The sequence below is a fragment of the Chiroxiphia lanceolata genome, chromosome 1 (genome assembly GCF_009829145.1).
Source record: "Chiroxiphia lanceolata isolate bChiLan1 chromosome 1, bChiLan1.pri, whole genome shotgun sequence".
NCBI lineage: Eukaryota > Metazoa > Chordata > Aves > Passeriformes > Pipridae > Chiroxiphia > Chiroxiphia lanceolata.
Window position 1 is genome coordinate 21,806,170 of NC_045637.1, and position 12,276 is coordinate 21,818,445.

The following is a 12,276-nucleotide window of genomic DNA, read 5'->3' on the forward strand; positions in this document are numbered from 1 at the left end:
ATTGACTGTGGGAAGAGAGTCCAAATGTGCTTCATAGGGCATGCAATGAAGATCTTACTAATCCTGTATCTAGAACAAACCAGAAAATGCTGGTCAATTGACCAGTTTCCTTTCAGTCAAATTCATAAAATCATGTTACCATGCAGTTCCCATGACAAATCAGTAACATGCTGGAGAGGCCTCGCATGAATTTCCATCTTGCCTATTCGGGAGCACAAGATATTTCTCTGGGAGCATCTGGTGGGAAGACCATTTCCACTGTAGCCTGAGATTACCTAGAAACTGCTGCTCTAGGAGGTCCCACAGATCAGCTGTCTAAGCAGAGTGAGTCTTTCTGCTTTACTTCTGTTTGCAGTGAGTTTCAGCAGTGCTCATGTTTCTGCCAGGGCTCAATGAAGGGAAGGCCTGCAGGGATTTAACTGTCAGTTTGAACTGATTTTATGCTGACTCTTGGACCCAGAGGGTATAATTTCTGGTCAGCTGTAGCCTTTCCTCCATGCTGGCACATTTAGTGGTGGCTTTCTGCATTTCTGAGAACTGCAGGTTATAATTTCTAGTAAAATAAACTGTTTCTTATTCTTTTTACAGAGTCAATCAATAGCTGACTGGAGCTCCAATGTCAAGCATTGCTGTACACTGCCTAGAAGCCTGAACTGGCAGTGAGGAACTTCCATCTGCAGGACTCATCTCACCGTGTACTTCTGTTCTCACCTTTAGTTCGTCCAAGTATAGCACCCCTGGGGCAGGAGCTGACTTCTGCCTTGTGTTTGTCCCACACCCTTGTGATCATTGTGGTCCTTAAACAAAAGGGCTTCTGATTCATTAACACATTTGAATAACCCCATGGGAACCTTCAAGCCTAACTGGGATAAGAGGTGCCATGTTCCCAAACAGCCAGCAGGCTATATGATGGCTAATTTATTGGCACAAAATTACAGGATGACCCAGGCTGATCTGAGCCATACCTTCTTGCTGCATATCCAACCAGGGTGTCTTGTTCTTTCCAAGTTTTCCAATTTGCTGGTTTGGCAGGATTCAGGTTTTTTGATAAAGTTGCAACCTCAGTTTACAGGCTAAGCCAAAATGAGGTCAAAGTACACAGAAATTATAACTGGAAATAAATGTTGGCAACTCTGAAATAAATACCAGTTTTGACTTCTGATTTTTTAATGAAAGCAAGACACTGATTTCTACATCATTTCCACCAGGGTGGCTAGCAAGGACAGAACAGTACACAACTCAGACTATCCATGCATAGGAGCCAGATAGTGAGCAATGTTCATAGCCCAGAGGCATGGAAGCAGCCTTCAGCTGGGGCTTCAGGGCACTGCTACAGTGTGAATTAGACATAGCTCTGTTCTGTCTCCACCCTAAGTGATAAACAAGGCATGAAAGTGGTAAAGTTAAATTATGTCATTCTTGAGCACTCTATGCTCCTTTTAGTGTGCTGAGATTTGTCCTTCTAGCTTTGGAAGTTAGCATGCAGATATTTCATGGTCTTGGCTAACTATGCATTTGTTAACTTCTCAGATGTCACATGAAGGGCCTACTCTCTGTCTCCTTTGTCTGTGACGGCCTTATAGGCTGTGCCAAAAATACAGCCAAGACAAGCGCTTTGCTCCAGATGTAAGCTGCCCCAATTTTAATTTGTGCACACTGTTAACAGGCTTCAGTAAGTTTGGAAACCAGCATGAAACACAGACTTCTCTGAACTTCCAAACTTTGCAGTTTTTGCAGTGTGTTATATTTCTGGCAGGAAATCTGGATTAGATGCCACGTTCGTAGGAAATTCAATATCCCAGTATAAAATGTTTATAGTTGGGTGTGTATCTCTAAGGGCACCTTCCAGTTGTTAAGTTAACATGATCAAAAGAATCCCCCATCTGAGAATCAATCAGCCATCTGTAGAATGCAAATTGCTTCCAATAAATAGTACAAGTGTGAGGGAGCCTTTCCTGTCAGGGCCTCAGATCCAAAGTCCCTCACAGTATCTTCTGCAAGACCTCAGCATTTCCTGGTGTCTAGACTATTTAGTTCATTGTTTTAATAGTGACAGAACAATGATTAAAACCCTAGTAGGACATGTTATTTGCTTTCACGGTATAAACCGGAAGCTTGATCTTACCCTAGCAAAGGCAAATCCTTAGTGGTTCTAGATTCACAAACATAGCAATAACTAAGTGGCAGTCTTCAGATTTCTTTATTATAAATACGTGCTTTAATAATTTTTCCAAGGTATAAAATTTGCATATACATTTGTAAATTATATATTTGACCTGGTTGCACAATACAATGTATCTTCTCATACTAGGTAATATATTTACATGACACTATTACTAGAACTATAGGGTGGTAGGAGGTTAGCTTTACAAATACCCTGTCCTTATTCATACCTTATAAGGACAAGCTAAAACATCTCCATTATGTAGATTGCAAACATGCCAAACTAGTGTATAAGTATACTCCATGGTTAAATGATCTTACTATTCCATGAGCAGGAACGATGTGATAGTCCTTACGTTAAAATTGACCACTTTACACCTATTTCACTTTTACATTGAAAAATATTTGCTCATTTATAGAAACTAAAATAAATTTGAGTGAACTTCTTCAGAAGTGTTCTGGATTTCCATTTGTTACCCATTTTTGTGGAAGGCCTTTATAGAAACAGTTAGTATCTTAGTAAGCAGACTTGACGGAGCAGGCACACAGATGTGAGAAGTGAGTTCCTCCCCAAAACTGTGATGTCTGGCTGGACAGGCTGAACCTCCACCAGCCAGCGACTGCCCCAGCTCCAGGTGTTTTTCAGTCTGGGTGCCTTCAGGAGTTCCCAGCTGCTGTTCCGTGTCTCAGGCCTTGCTGAAGTGTGTTTGATTGAGGAGCAGATCCATGATGGCTGTAACCCCTGGCTGCATGGTGGTTGTGTCACTGCCATCCTGTAGCCTGTGTGCTGCTTACAAGATGTCACCGATGACAGTGCATTTGGTCCTGTCAGAGTCCCTTTTTATGTGTCTCAAACCCCCCACAGAGCACATCATGCTAAGCAATCAGCTGAGCAAATTAGGCCCGGGAGTGCAGTAGAGCATACTGCAGCGAAAGGCAGCAAGCTGCTGGGAAAGCTGCGTGTGTGACCTTACACAGCACTTGTCCTTTTATGGCTGGCTGAGGCCAGCAATGCTCTCAGGAGGACAGCTGCACACTCCCTTCTGGGGGGCTGTTGCCAAGCCACTGGAATTCTGCCGCTATAACTAATGAACTCACTTAGGAACCTCTGAGTTAGGTTTAACATTTTGCAAAATGCATTTATTCCCAAATTCACTGGTAAAGATGTCCAGCTGGTCTGGATACACATGATTTCACAGGATGCAGACTTCACAGCCAAAGGTTAAGGAAGTTAAGGTACAAACTTAACATCCCATTTGTTCTTTGAATAGTTCACCAGATGATGTGATTTTCCACCAAATTAGTAGCAGATGAATTATCAAGGTTCTGTTGTCTTGTCTGACAAAAAAACTGTGCTTGAGGAAAGGAGAAACTTTCACACACTGTAAGGGTGCTGGAGAACATGCAGTTGGGGAGCAGTGATACCTTATGGTGAATTAGACAGAAGGATGCCCTCTTCAGCACAAACTCCAGTTCAGCTAGAACACTCGCCCTAACAGTCTTTGCCAAGTTCTTCGTCTCTAAGAATGATCAGTAAGAAGAGAACTGGGTGCATTTAGTCTACTGTGTGCTTCTAGTAATCTCTTATGCTGCAGTTAGTACCTGGATAAAGTAATTTGTGACAATCCATTTCCTTGGCACCAACAGGCACTAATGGCCATGCTAAAGAGCATGTAGGTAGTTCTGTTCAGCTCCAGATAAGCAAAAAACAGTCTGCAAGCACAGGATGCTATTAAAACCAAAGGGAGTTTTGATACTGACTTTGACTAGCACAAAAGCACACCCTTTACATGGGAGACTCACTCTGTGGTGAGGTGGAGGAGGCCTCTTTGCCCTCCTACTGCCCGTTGTGGATAAATTCATGTGTGTTTTAGCCTCTGCCTAAGCCAAAGGCTTGAACTACAGAGCTTTACCTTTATTCTCTGATATAACTGCTTCCTTAGGTACTTTGCCAGTAGCTTCCTTGGAGTTTAATGTAACATCTTCATCCTCACATTGGCAGGACTTCTCAGCTCTCTCTGAAAGTTCATCAACAGAGACGTCTATATATTTGTAAAACATTACGGTGATTTAGTAAGTGAAAAAGTGAATAGCAGAAGGTGGTTCTGTATGTAACACCATCTCTACATGATCATTGTTTATCTTCTCAGAGGGAACCTGCAGTAGCTGTTGTAAATTCACACAACAGAAGAATACTTCCTTTCCTGCTCTGCCTACACCAGAAAATAAAGGATGGCTGGCTGGAGAAAAGGTGAAGATACAGGAATGACTATAAGGGAAGTGGTTGAGAAGCTCACAGCATTTATTGTTCTCAAACTGAGAGAAGAAATAAATTTATCCGCATCAAGAGTTTTGAAGAATTGGTGTATAAAACAGAGATTTTAAGATTTAGGAGTGCTGCAACCTGACAGCAGAACAGTAAGCAACATACCCATGCTTATTAGAAAGAAAAAGATTATCTTGACAGCCAAAGACTTATCAGTCTTTCTACAGTCATGGGCGATCTTTAGAACAATTTTTGAAGGAAAGAATAATTAAGACCTGAAGGTAAGTAGAAAATGATGTAGATAAATTTATTAGGGCAAACTCAGCTGGTAGCTCTTGTTGATTTCCCAGGCATAACTCATTTATCTGGATGCTAAACTGACGAGCTAACTTGCTAAGCCAGGTTAATTTGATCCCTTGTGATGATTCTTGTCTTGGACTGGACAAATATCCTTAGAACTGGGTATCAAAGTGAATAAGGAGCCAGCACAAGACAACTCGGGCAAGGAATTACTTAGTGGGAAGGAAAATAATATCGCTATTCCTCAGGGTGTTGTGCCCGATCATCTTAAAGGTTTTCATTTATTACCGTGGCGCATGTAAGAAGTTCTGAAGTATTGTCAGCATGAAAGAGGGATGGAACACTCACTGCATGCTACTAGTGGCTAAAGCAGTGTAAATAAGGTGGAATTTGTGGGACAGAATACAAGCCATATATGAGGATGGGAGCTGGATTTGGATGTCAAAAGCGAACAGTTAATTAGGCTTATTTATTGGTGATACAGAAAGAGAAACACTACTGTAAGTTCAGTCTTACTATTTGAGACAATTATCTGGTGTGAATCTCCCATGGGAGGTGTCTCCTGCACTCACAAGGTAGGTGTGAACCCTACTGCTCTGTCAGCTAAAGCTGTGTCAGATCAGTCTGACCTTCAGAAGACTGTCTGCTCCAAAAGGGCCACCCATAGCTCTGAGAGGCCTGCAGTGAGGAAGGAATGAGGGTAATAGTTGATCATATTATGACTATGATGGGTTGGTGATGAAAAAGGCAAACAGATGATTTATGTATCCAAAAAGGTTTTTCTAAAGCAAAGTACTGACATATTCCCAGGCATGTAAACCCAGAACTCATCTGTGCACAGTTCAGGTGACCAAAGCTGAGATGAGCCCTTCCCAAATCTTCGTTCGCGAAGCCTAGCCATGACGATGACAGTTTAGGTGACCTGTATTCGAGGAGGAAGAACAACTCAAGACTGCACCATGTGCAGAGAAAGCTGCAAACATCAATGTGAGAATGGAAAATGTATTTATTAACAGTGCCTAAAGGAACTGGGCTTGTTTAGTTTCATATAGTGAAGGTTGAGGGGGCCTCTGTTGCCTTATTAAATGTATCATAGCAAAGGAAGATCTTTGAAAATTCTTAATATGATATTGGTAAAGGATCCTAGTCTGGTTAAGAATAAATTTGAACTCAAAATACAAAGTTCTGGAACTATCACAGCAGTGGTTATTGTCCAGCGTCCATTTTCAAAGTGTTGCTTGATATGTTGGTAATTCAGGTTTTTTTGGTTTTTCTGGGTTTTTCTCCGAGATAAATATGATAGTGAAGAGCCCTACAGATACAGAATTTTTCACTATTAATAAGATGCCTATAATGAGATCTTACTGTCTCCTCCTTATTTTTGGTTGAAGCTTCAACATTGTACCTTCTCCAGCATGTTCAGTCTATTAGAGAAGTTTTAATTGTAAATGTTATTTTCTAATAATGCGGGAATCTTGCTGAGCTGCTAGTCTTGCCTGAGAAATACCAGCAGCTTACCCCCAAGAACTCCTGTGCCCAAGAGGCAAGATGTCAGGGGAGTTCTAATGCTTGGTATACATAAATAGCAAGTGACATTAGACATCAGAAATCCTCGGTAGGCAGTAAACTGGTACTTGTTTGTGACAACATAAATGTAAAGGCAAACTTCCAGTCCGTTTAGATTCTCCTTTGCCCTAACAGCCAGGAGTCGCTTTACAAATAAGCCTATTTTGGAAGCTGAATGAGTGAATGATGCTTCTAGACTGTTTGCAAACATGCCGACTTGTGGCTGTCATTAGGAATCAGCCCCACATCATTAGTCTGGGTTCAGCGTTTAAGAGATACTTCCTGTTGTGCTGGCATTTTTAGAGCATCCTGGGATGGAAATTTGCAAGTGCAAGTAAAGTGTAGGGAAGAACACGAGCATGTTAAAAATTTGCTTTGAAGAATTGAAACCCAGTTCTTTTCAGGAGCTTTTAAAGATCTTCATTTCAGTGGTACAGGTGGTACCTAATGTTTGATGAAAATCTAACATACAGATGGATTAGAGCTGTGAACTCTAAGCGGTTGCCACAGATCAGGAAGTGAGGACTGTCTCCTCCCAGCAATACAGTCCAGTTGGTCCTCTCTCTTGGTACAGGGAAAGTCAAGGATTTGCAAAGATAAAAAAAGACGGAGCCAGACTTTTCTTGACAACCGGATAGCTCTGAAAGGAAGGGTGAACTGGATGAGATGCAACAGAACAAATCACTCTGTTCTCTGGGTTTTTTCCCATCACCCTGTTCCCCAAGGATCATGGAGACATGGGCAAGTGTGTCTTGCCACCTGTAGGATGAATATTTGCAGGTTGAGTCCTGTAAGCAGGACACCAAAATGCTATTTACATTGCAATTATGGATCTGACTCTATGAAAAGGAGAGGATGTTCTGGACCATGAGGCCATATAAAGGCTGGGCTCTCAAGTTTTCCAGTGGTGTTCTTGATGGGTCTGTTGTGGATGCAAACATCTATGGATAAGTATTGGTGGTACAGTGACAAAACTTGGCCTCTGATCAGTAATGAAGGCCCAAAGTGGAGTTTGCAGAATGCTCCTTCATCCTCTCTGCACCATTGTTTTCTGTACAGAAGTGAAAAACATTCTTGTTACACACCTTTGAGATTTACAGAAACTCCCAGGTATGCTCTTTCCCCACCTCACGCAGCTCAGGCTCATCTCTTACTCATGTAAGGAGGAGCGTGGTGAAAACTGTTGTCTGTCATCCTTGGATTTCTCTTTGTGCGGTTTACTGAGTGCTGTGATAGTGCATGTTGCTCAGAATTGCTGTTGGGGGCATTGTGAGAATACAGTGAACTTTTGCAGCTTTCCTAGAAAGTAGGACAGGAGCAAAGAGGCAACAATGAGCAGCTCTGCAAGGCAGAAAGATGTGTGAGACTACTCTGCGGGGGCTCTTCCTCTCTGACTCATCTGAGAGCTATACTCCCACTTTTCATTTGAAAATGAACCTCTACCCCTCCCTCGACTGTAGTTGTCCCTAACAGTGTTGGCGTCACCTTTACACCTCTTTCACAAGCATGTGTGGGTGGTGCTAGCTTTGCACATGAAAACACTGGGTAGTGCTCAGCCCTGCTCTTTTGTTCTGCTAGTGGTCACCATTGGATACACTTTCTCTCATACTGTCAGAAATGTTTCCACCATAGCAAACGTAAGGATGGAGACTGCTGCTAGGTGAGCTGCTCCTCCTACCACACAGTGAAAAACATCAGCCAGCAGAGACAAGGGTGGAAGGTCTCTACTCTGGAGTGCTGGCAACTGCCTTGCTATTGCTTTTTAAACACTCGTGAGACAGTCTTCCATTACATGTGAAATGAATCCATCAAAAGTGATGACAGGGGAACATGGATCAAACTGCCAGATGGAGGAAAGATATACTTATAAGAGTCCTTGCCAATCATACCAAACGTTTCAGATGGGAGCATGGTGACTCACAGGAGAGAGCTGCTTTTCTGCTGTGCTCCACGCAGGTGCACTGATAGCGACAGCATATTGCCACCCCAGGTGGGTGGAGACTCTTTGAAACACAAAAGGAAGGAGTAAAAGACTTGAAAATTTGAATTTTGGAATTACTTACCCTTAGATTAATTCAGTCCTTCATGCTTTCCATTGCCTTCCTCAGGAGAGAAACAAATGTTCTGGTTCTGTAGCTGAGTGTGATGGCCAAGCCACAACTTGACAAGTCTGGCACTACCAAGAGTCAATGGCCTGAGTCATAAATCCTGAATGCAGGCACATCCCTTGCAGGGAATCACCTTTCAGGGATGTGACAGATGTGACCTCACAGCCACCTTTCAGCCATGGGCTCCTGCTGCCCATAAGATCCACGTAAAGTATCAACTCGTGTAAACCTGTAATCTCTTGGGAAGTTTCTGAATGGTGCTTAGCCTTTATAGATCGAATCCTGTATAAAGATTGGAAACAATGAGTTAAGACATCCTTGGAATCACAAGTTCCTTGTTCTTAACCCAAGGCCTTTTGCTGTTAGAATGGATGCCCAGGGACCTGGTAACAAAGCTTAGCCCTTCACTCCAGCACAAACAGGATGTGGCAGCAACACACTCAGAAAGATTTAATAACAGTTCACCTGAAAAATGAGTCAACAGATCAGCATTTTGAGGAGTGAGTGGAAAAGTGAAACTTTCTGTTCCCAGGACAACAACATTAAGCCAGGCTGAAAAGTGATGTTTTCTGTTATTGTGGAGATGCAGTCTAGTCTCCAGCACCCAGGATGGAGTCAGGCTGATTTCAGCATTACGGTCAGAACTGACTTAATCAATGGCAGTTTAATATCCTTCTCAATTGCTAGTGTCACTGCTGCTGCTTCACCTTTGCAGGGACCTTGCAGCCCAGTCCATCACAGCTCAGTATGGTTGCCGAAAGGATGAGCCTCTTTCAGACATACCCACTGCAAGAACTGGTGTCACATGTAAAGAACAAGATCAGGGCTGCGATACCCAGCATGAAAAATATGTAAGAACTCAGTGGTAGTTGGAGAGCTATTTCCATGCACAAATGTTTCATGGGTGTTTTGGTTTTTTTTTCTCTAAACTGTAAAAATAGAAGGCATGATGCTGAAGAAAGATCTGCTTGTTTTAGGCACTGGGGAAATTGTGCAGCAACAATTAGCCTTTATGCAAAGATTAATCCTTAAGTAGGGAGGTATGGGTCTCTTTTAACACTGCTTGACTTTTCCACAGGAGGTTTTATATTTATAAGTGATTTTATATTTAAAAGTGATTATTCCTGCTCACACAGAAAACTTCTGTCTCTTCATCTGCTTCCCTGGAGACTTCTGAACTTGTCATCAACCTGATATCCCAGTCAGAGGAACACTTCCCCACTGTGCAATGAAAATTTATCAGCTAGTCCTTCAGCATGTCTCAACAACTCAGAGATTATTAACTCATCGTTCAAGTGATTAATGCTCCTGGGTGTTTGAGAGGCATAACTCTGGTACTTGTGAGGTGCATGGAGGCCCTGGAAAAGAAGGCAGAAGTGGAATGCAAAGCACGACAGTTTGTACTGAAGGGCAGACTAACCCTGCTCTAGCTTGCATCCTGTACCCACTCCACCTGAGTTTTGTTTTAACTGGCCTCTGTAGGCCCCACAACACAAACAGTGAACAGCCCCTTTTAATCTCCTTCCTTTGTATGACAATCCAGATCTGCGGATTCTCAAGGGAGTGCATCTGAGAAAAAGTCATTTCACTTAGCACTGCCTAATTATAGCCATGTTGACAGCCACAGTTGTAACTCCTCTGCTAAGAGATTTTTAGTATTCATCATCAGGCTCCTCATTGGTTGCTGCAGAGTACCTGTCAGTCATGATAATTACTAATTTGTTTTAACTTGCCTCAGAAGCGTTCCTAGAATTTATGGCTGTGCTGTGAGTCGGCACAGGCCTTGTTATTCCAGCTTTGCCTTCTACTATGACAGAGGTATGGCAGAAATGCAACATACATAGGCATCATGGCCTGTCTATAAGTGATGCCTGACCGTGATTCATACGTGTTTGAGCCACATACACCACCAGGAGCACCTTAGTATAAAATCAGTCCTGGGATTGCTTTTGTGGCTCTGCTCTCGTTTTGAACATACACACTGACAGGTGTGTGTATATAATTTTCCAGAAGAGATGGTCTGTCTGTCCTTGTGCCTGTGACTGAGGCAGCTAATAGGGCTGCTGCATTCAAATAGAGTCAGGTCAAGAAAAGGAGATCAAGCAGGACAAATGATAAAGACTATTTCTCAGCCAGGCAGGCATGGGTCCAGTTCTGTGTCCAAAAGATCTCATGTTTTAGCCTTGAGAAAGCAAAGTTGCTTCAGAAGATTGTCATGCCCCCCATTACAACAGGGGATGTCAACAACACCGCTTTACTGGAATATATTGGTGCCAGTAAAGAGCACCCAGATCATGTAAAACACACGGCAAGAACAGCATGAATACAGAGATCTGTGCTCTAATAAAGGACTAATGTTCTGATAATAAAGTGGGAAATTAAGCAAAATTTCCCCTTTCCTCCTACCACATACTGCAAGGCAAGCCTAGACCATGCTTCATCCCAGCCTGCACACCAGGATTTCTCCAAGCATGTCCTTGCCTTTGCCCAACAAGCCACCCCAGCAACTCTGCTGCCTGTAAACTGCTCCCCACAAGCCTCCCCTTCCACTCCTCACCCAGCTTTCTGCCTCCCACAGATGGCTTTCTGAGTCATGATGGACATGAATGAAGCTTTCCAGCATGACCTAGTAGAGCTCTTCCCCCATTTTGTCTCTAATTTCTGCAACCCTGTAGTGCTGAGCCATGGCTGTCAGCCTGGAAAACACGGCCTCTGTGAACTTCCCTGAATCCACGTGCAGCACCTCGTCTCTGCTGTGCTGCTGCTCTCAGGAGAGTCCTCAAAGCAGGTATCATAAATTGCTTTCAGTGTGCTACAGTTGTGATTGTCTCACAGCTCGGGAATATGTTACCCCTGTGTCCATCTTGACCAGAGGAGGGGATTTCCTTACATGCCCTGCTCCAGGTCCTGAGCTTTTGGAAGTGCCCTGGGCATCTCTGTTTAGACTCAGCAACTCCAGCAAGAGGATCATGACACTGTTCCTGAGGCTGGGCAGGGAGGGGTTCCTGGCAGGGAAAGCAGAGTGACTAAGTAGTGGTTCTGCCCAGATCAAGATTTCCCTCTGCCAGCAGCAATCCTTTGCAGGAACACCTGCACCATAATCCCCGCAGAGACCAGTGCCAAAGCCTGAAGCATTGCAGCCAGTAAGAATTTCTGAGTTTAGGAGAGTTTCACTCTCTGTGCCATATTACAAATACAGTAATAATTATTTTGGGTGAGTACTGAAGCAGTAAGACTTTGCATGTTCCCTGCAGGAGGAGGCTGCTCCAGCGGCACTGCTATGGCTTTTGAAACTATTATTTTAACTTGAAGACCCATCACACAATCAGTTCTGCTACTGGTCCTTGAATCCCAACAATCTCCCCTCCATCAAACAGAAAGTTTAATTTTATGAACAGACAGATGTTTCAAAATGTGACCTTTCCCAAGGTGAAGCACTCAGTGGATGTATTATTTATTGGTTCTCAATTTTTCCACAGGCAGACATGTCTATTCCATCAGGAAGCTTAAACAAGAAGATGTTTAAAAATTCATTTAAGTGCAAATGCAGTCCTCACTAGTGTAGCAATGCTTTCTCTTAATGACAAATTGAAGAGCAAGATGTGCTTATAGAGGAGGATAAATGATAGCTTGTCTGAGGTACAACTGACAGCTTGTAGCTATCCACTCTCACTGCAGGTGCAGCTTAACTGGTCTCCAGCCCTGTCTGTGGGCTCGCTTGCCATCCATCTGCTCTCTGAAATTGGACTGTACTTTAAGTGTAGAGTACCTCAGTTTGCCTCAGCATCTAAGTTCATGTTCTTTGAAGGGAACAGCATCAAGGTGCTCAGAGCAGCTCCAGCAGCGCCAGCTGACCTTGCAAGGCTCTTGTGG

The 12,276-nt window shown here is 43.2% G+C and overlaps 1 long non-coding RNA gene across 1 annotated transcript; it reads right to left on the bottom strand.

Moving 5' to 3' along the window:
• Positions 1–3,477: 3,477 nt before the first annotated feature.
• LOC116780895 lies at positions 3,478–8,474 on the bottom strand. The gene is made up of 3 exons (XR_004354699.1): positions 8,359–8,474; positions 4,077–4,205; positions 3,478–3,681 (listed from the first exon to the last, which is right to left on the bottom strand). It is a non-coding gene; the product is annotated as an uncharacterized LOC116780895 (long non-coding RNA).
• Positions 8,475–12,276: the final 3,802 nt, after the last annotated feature.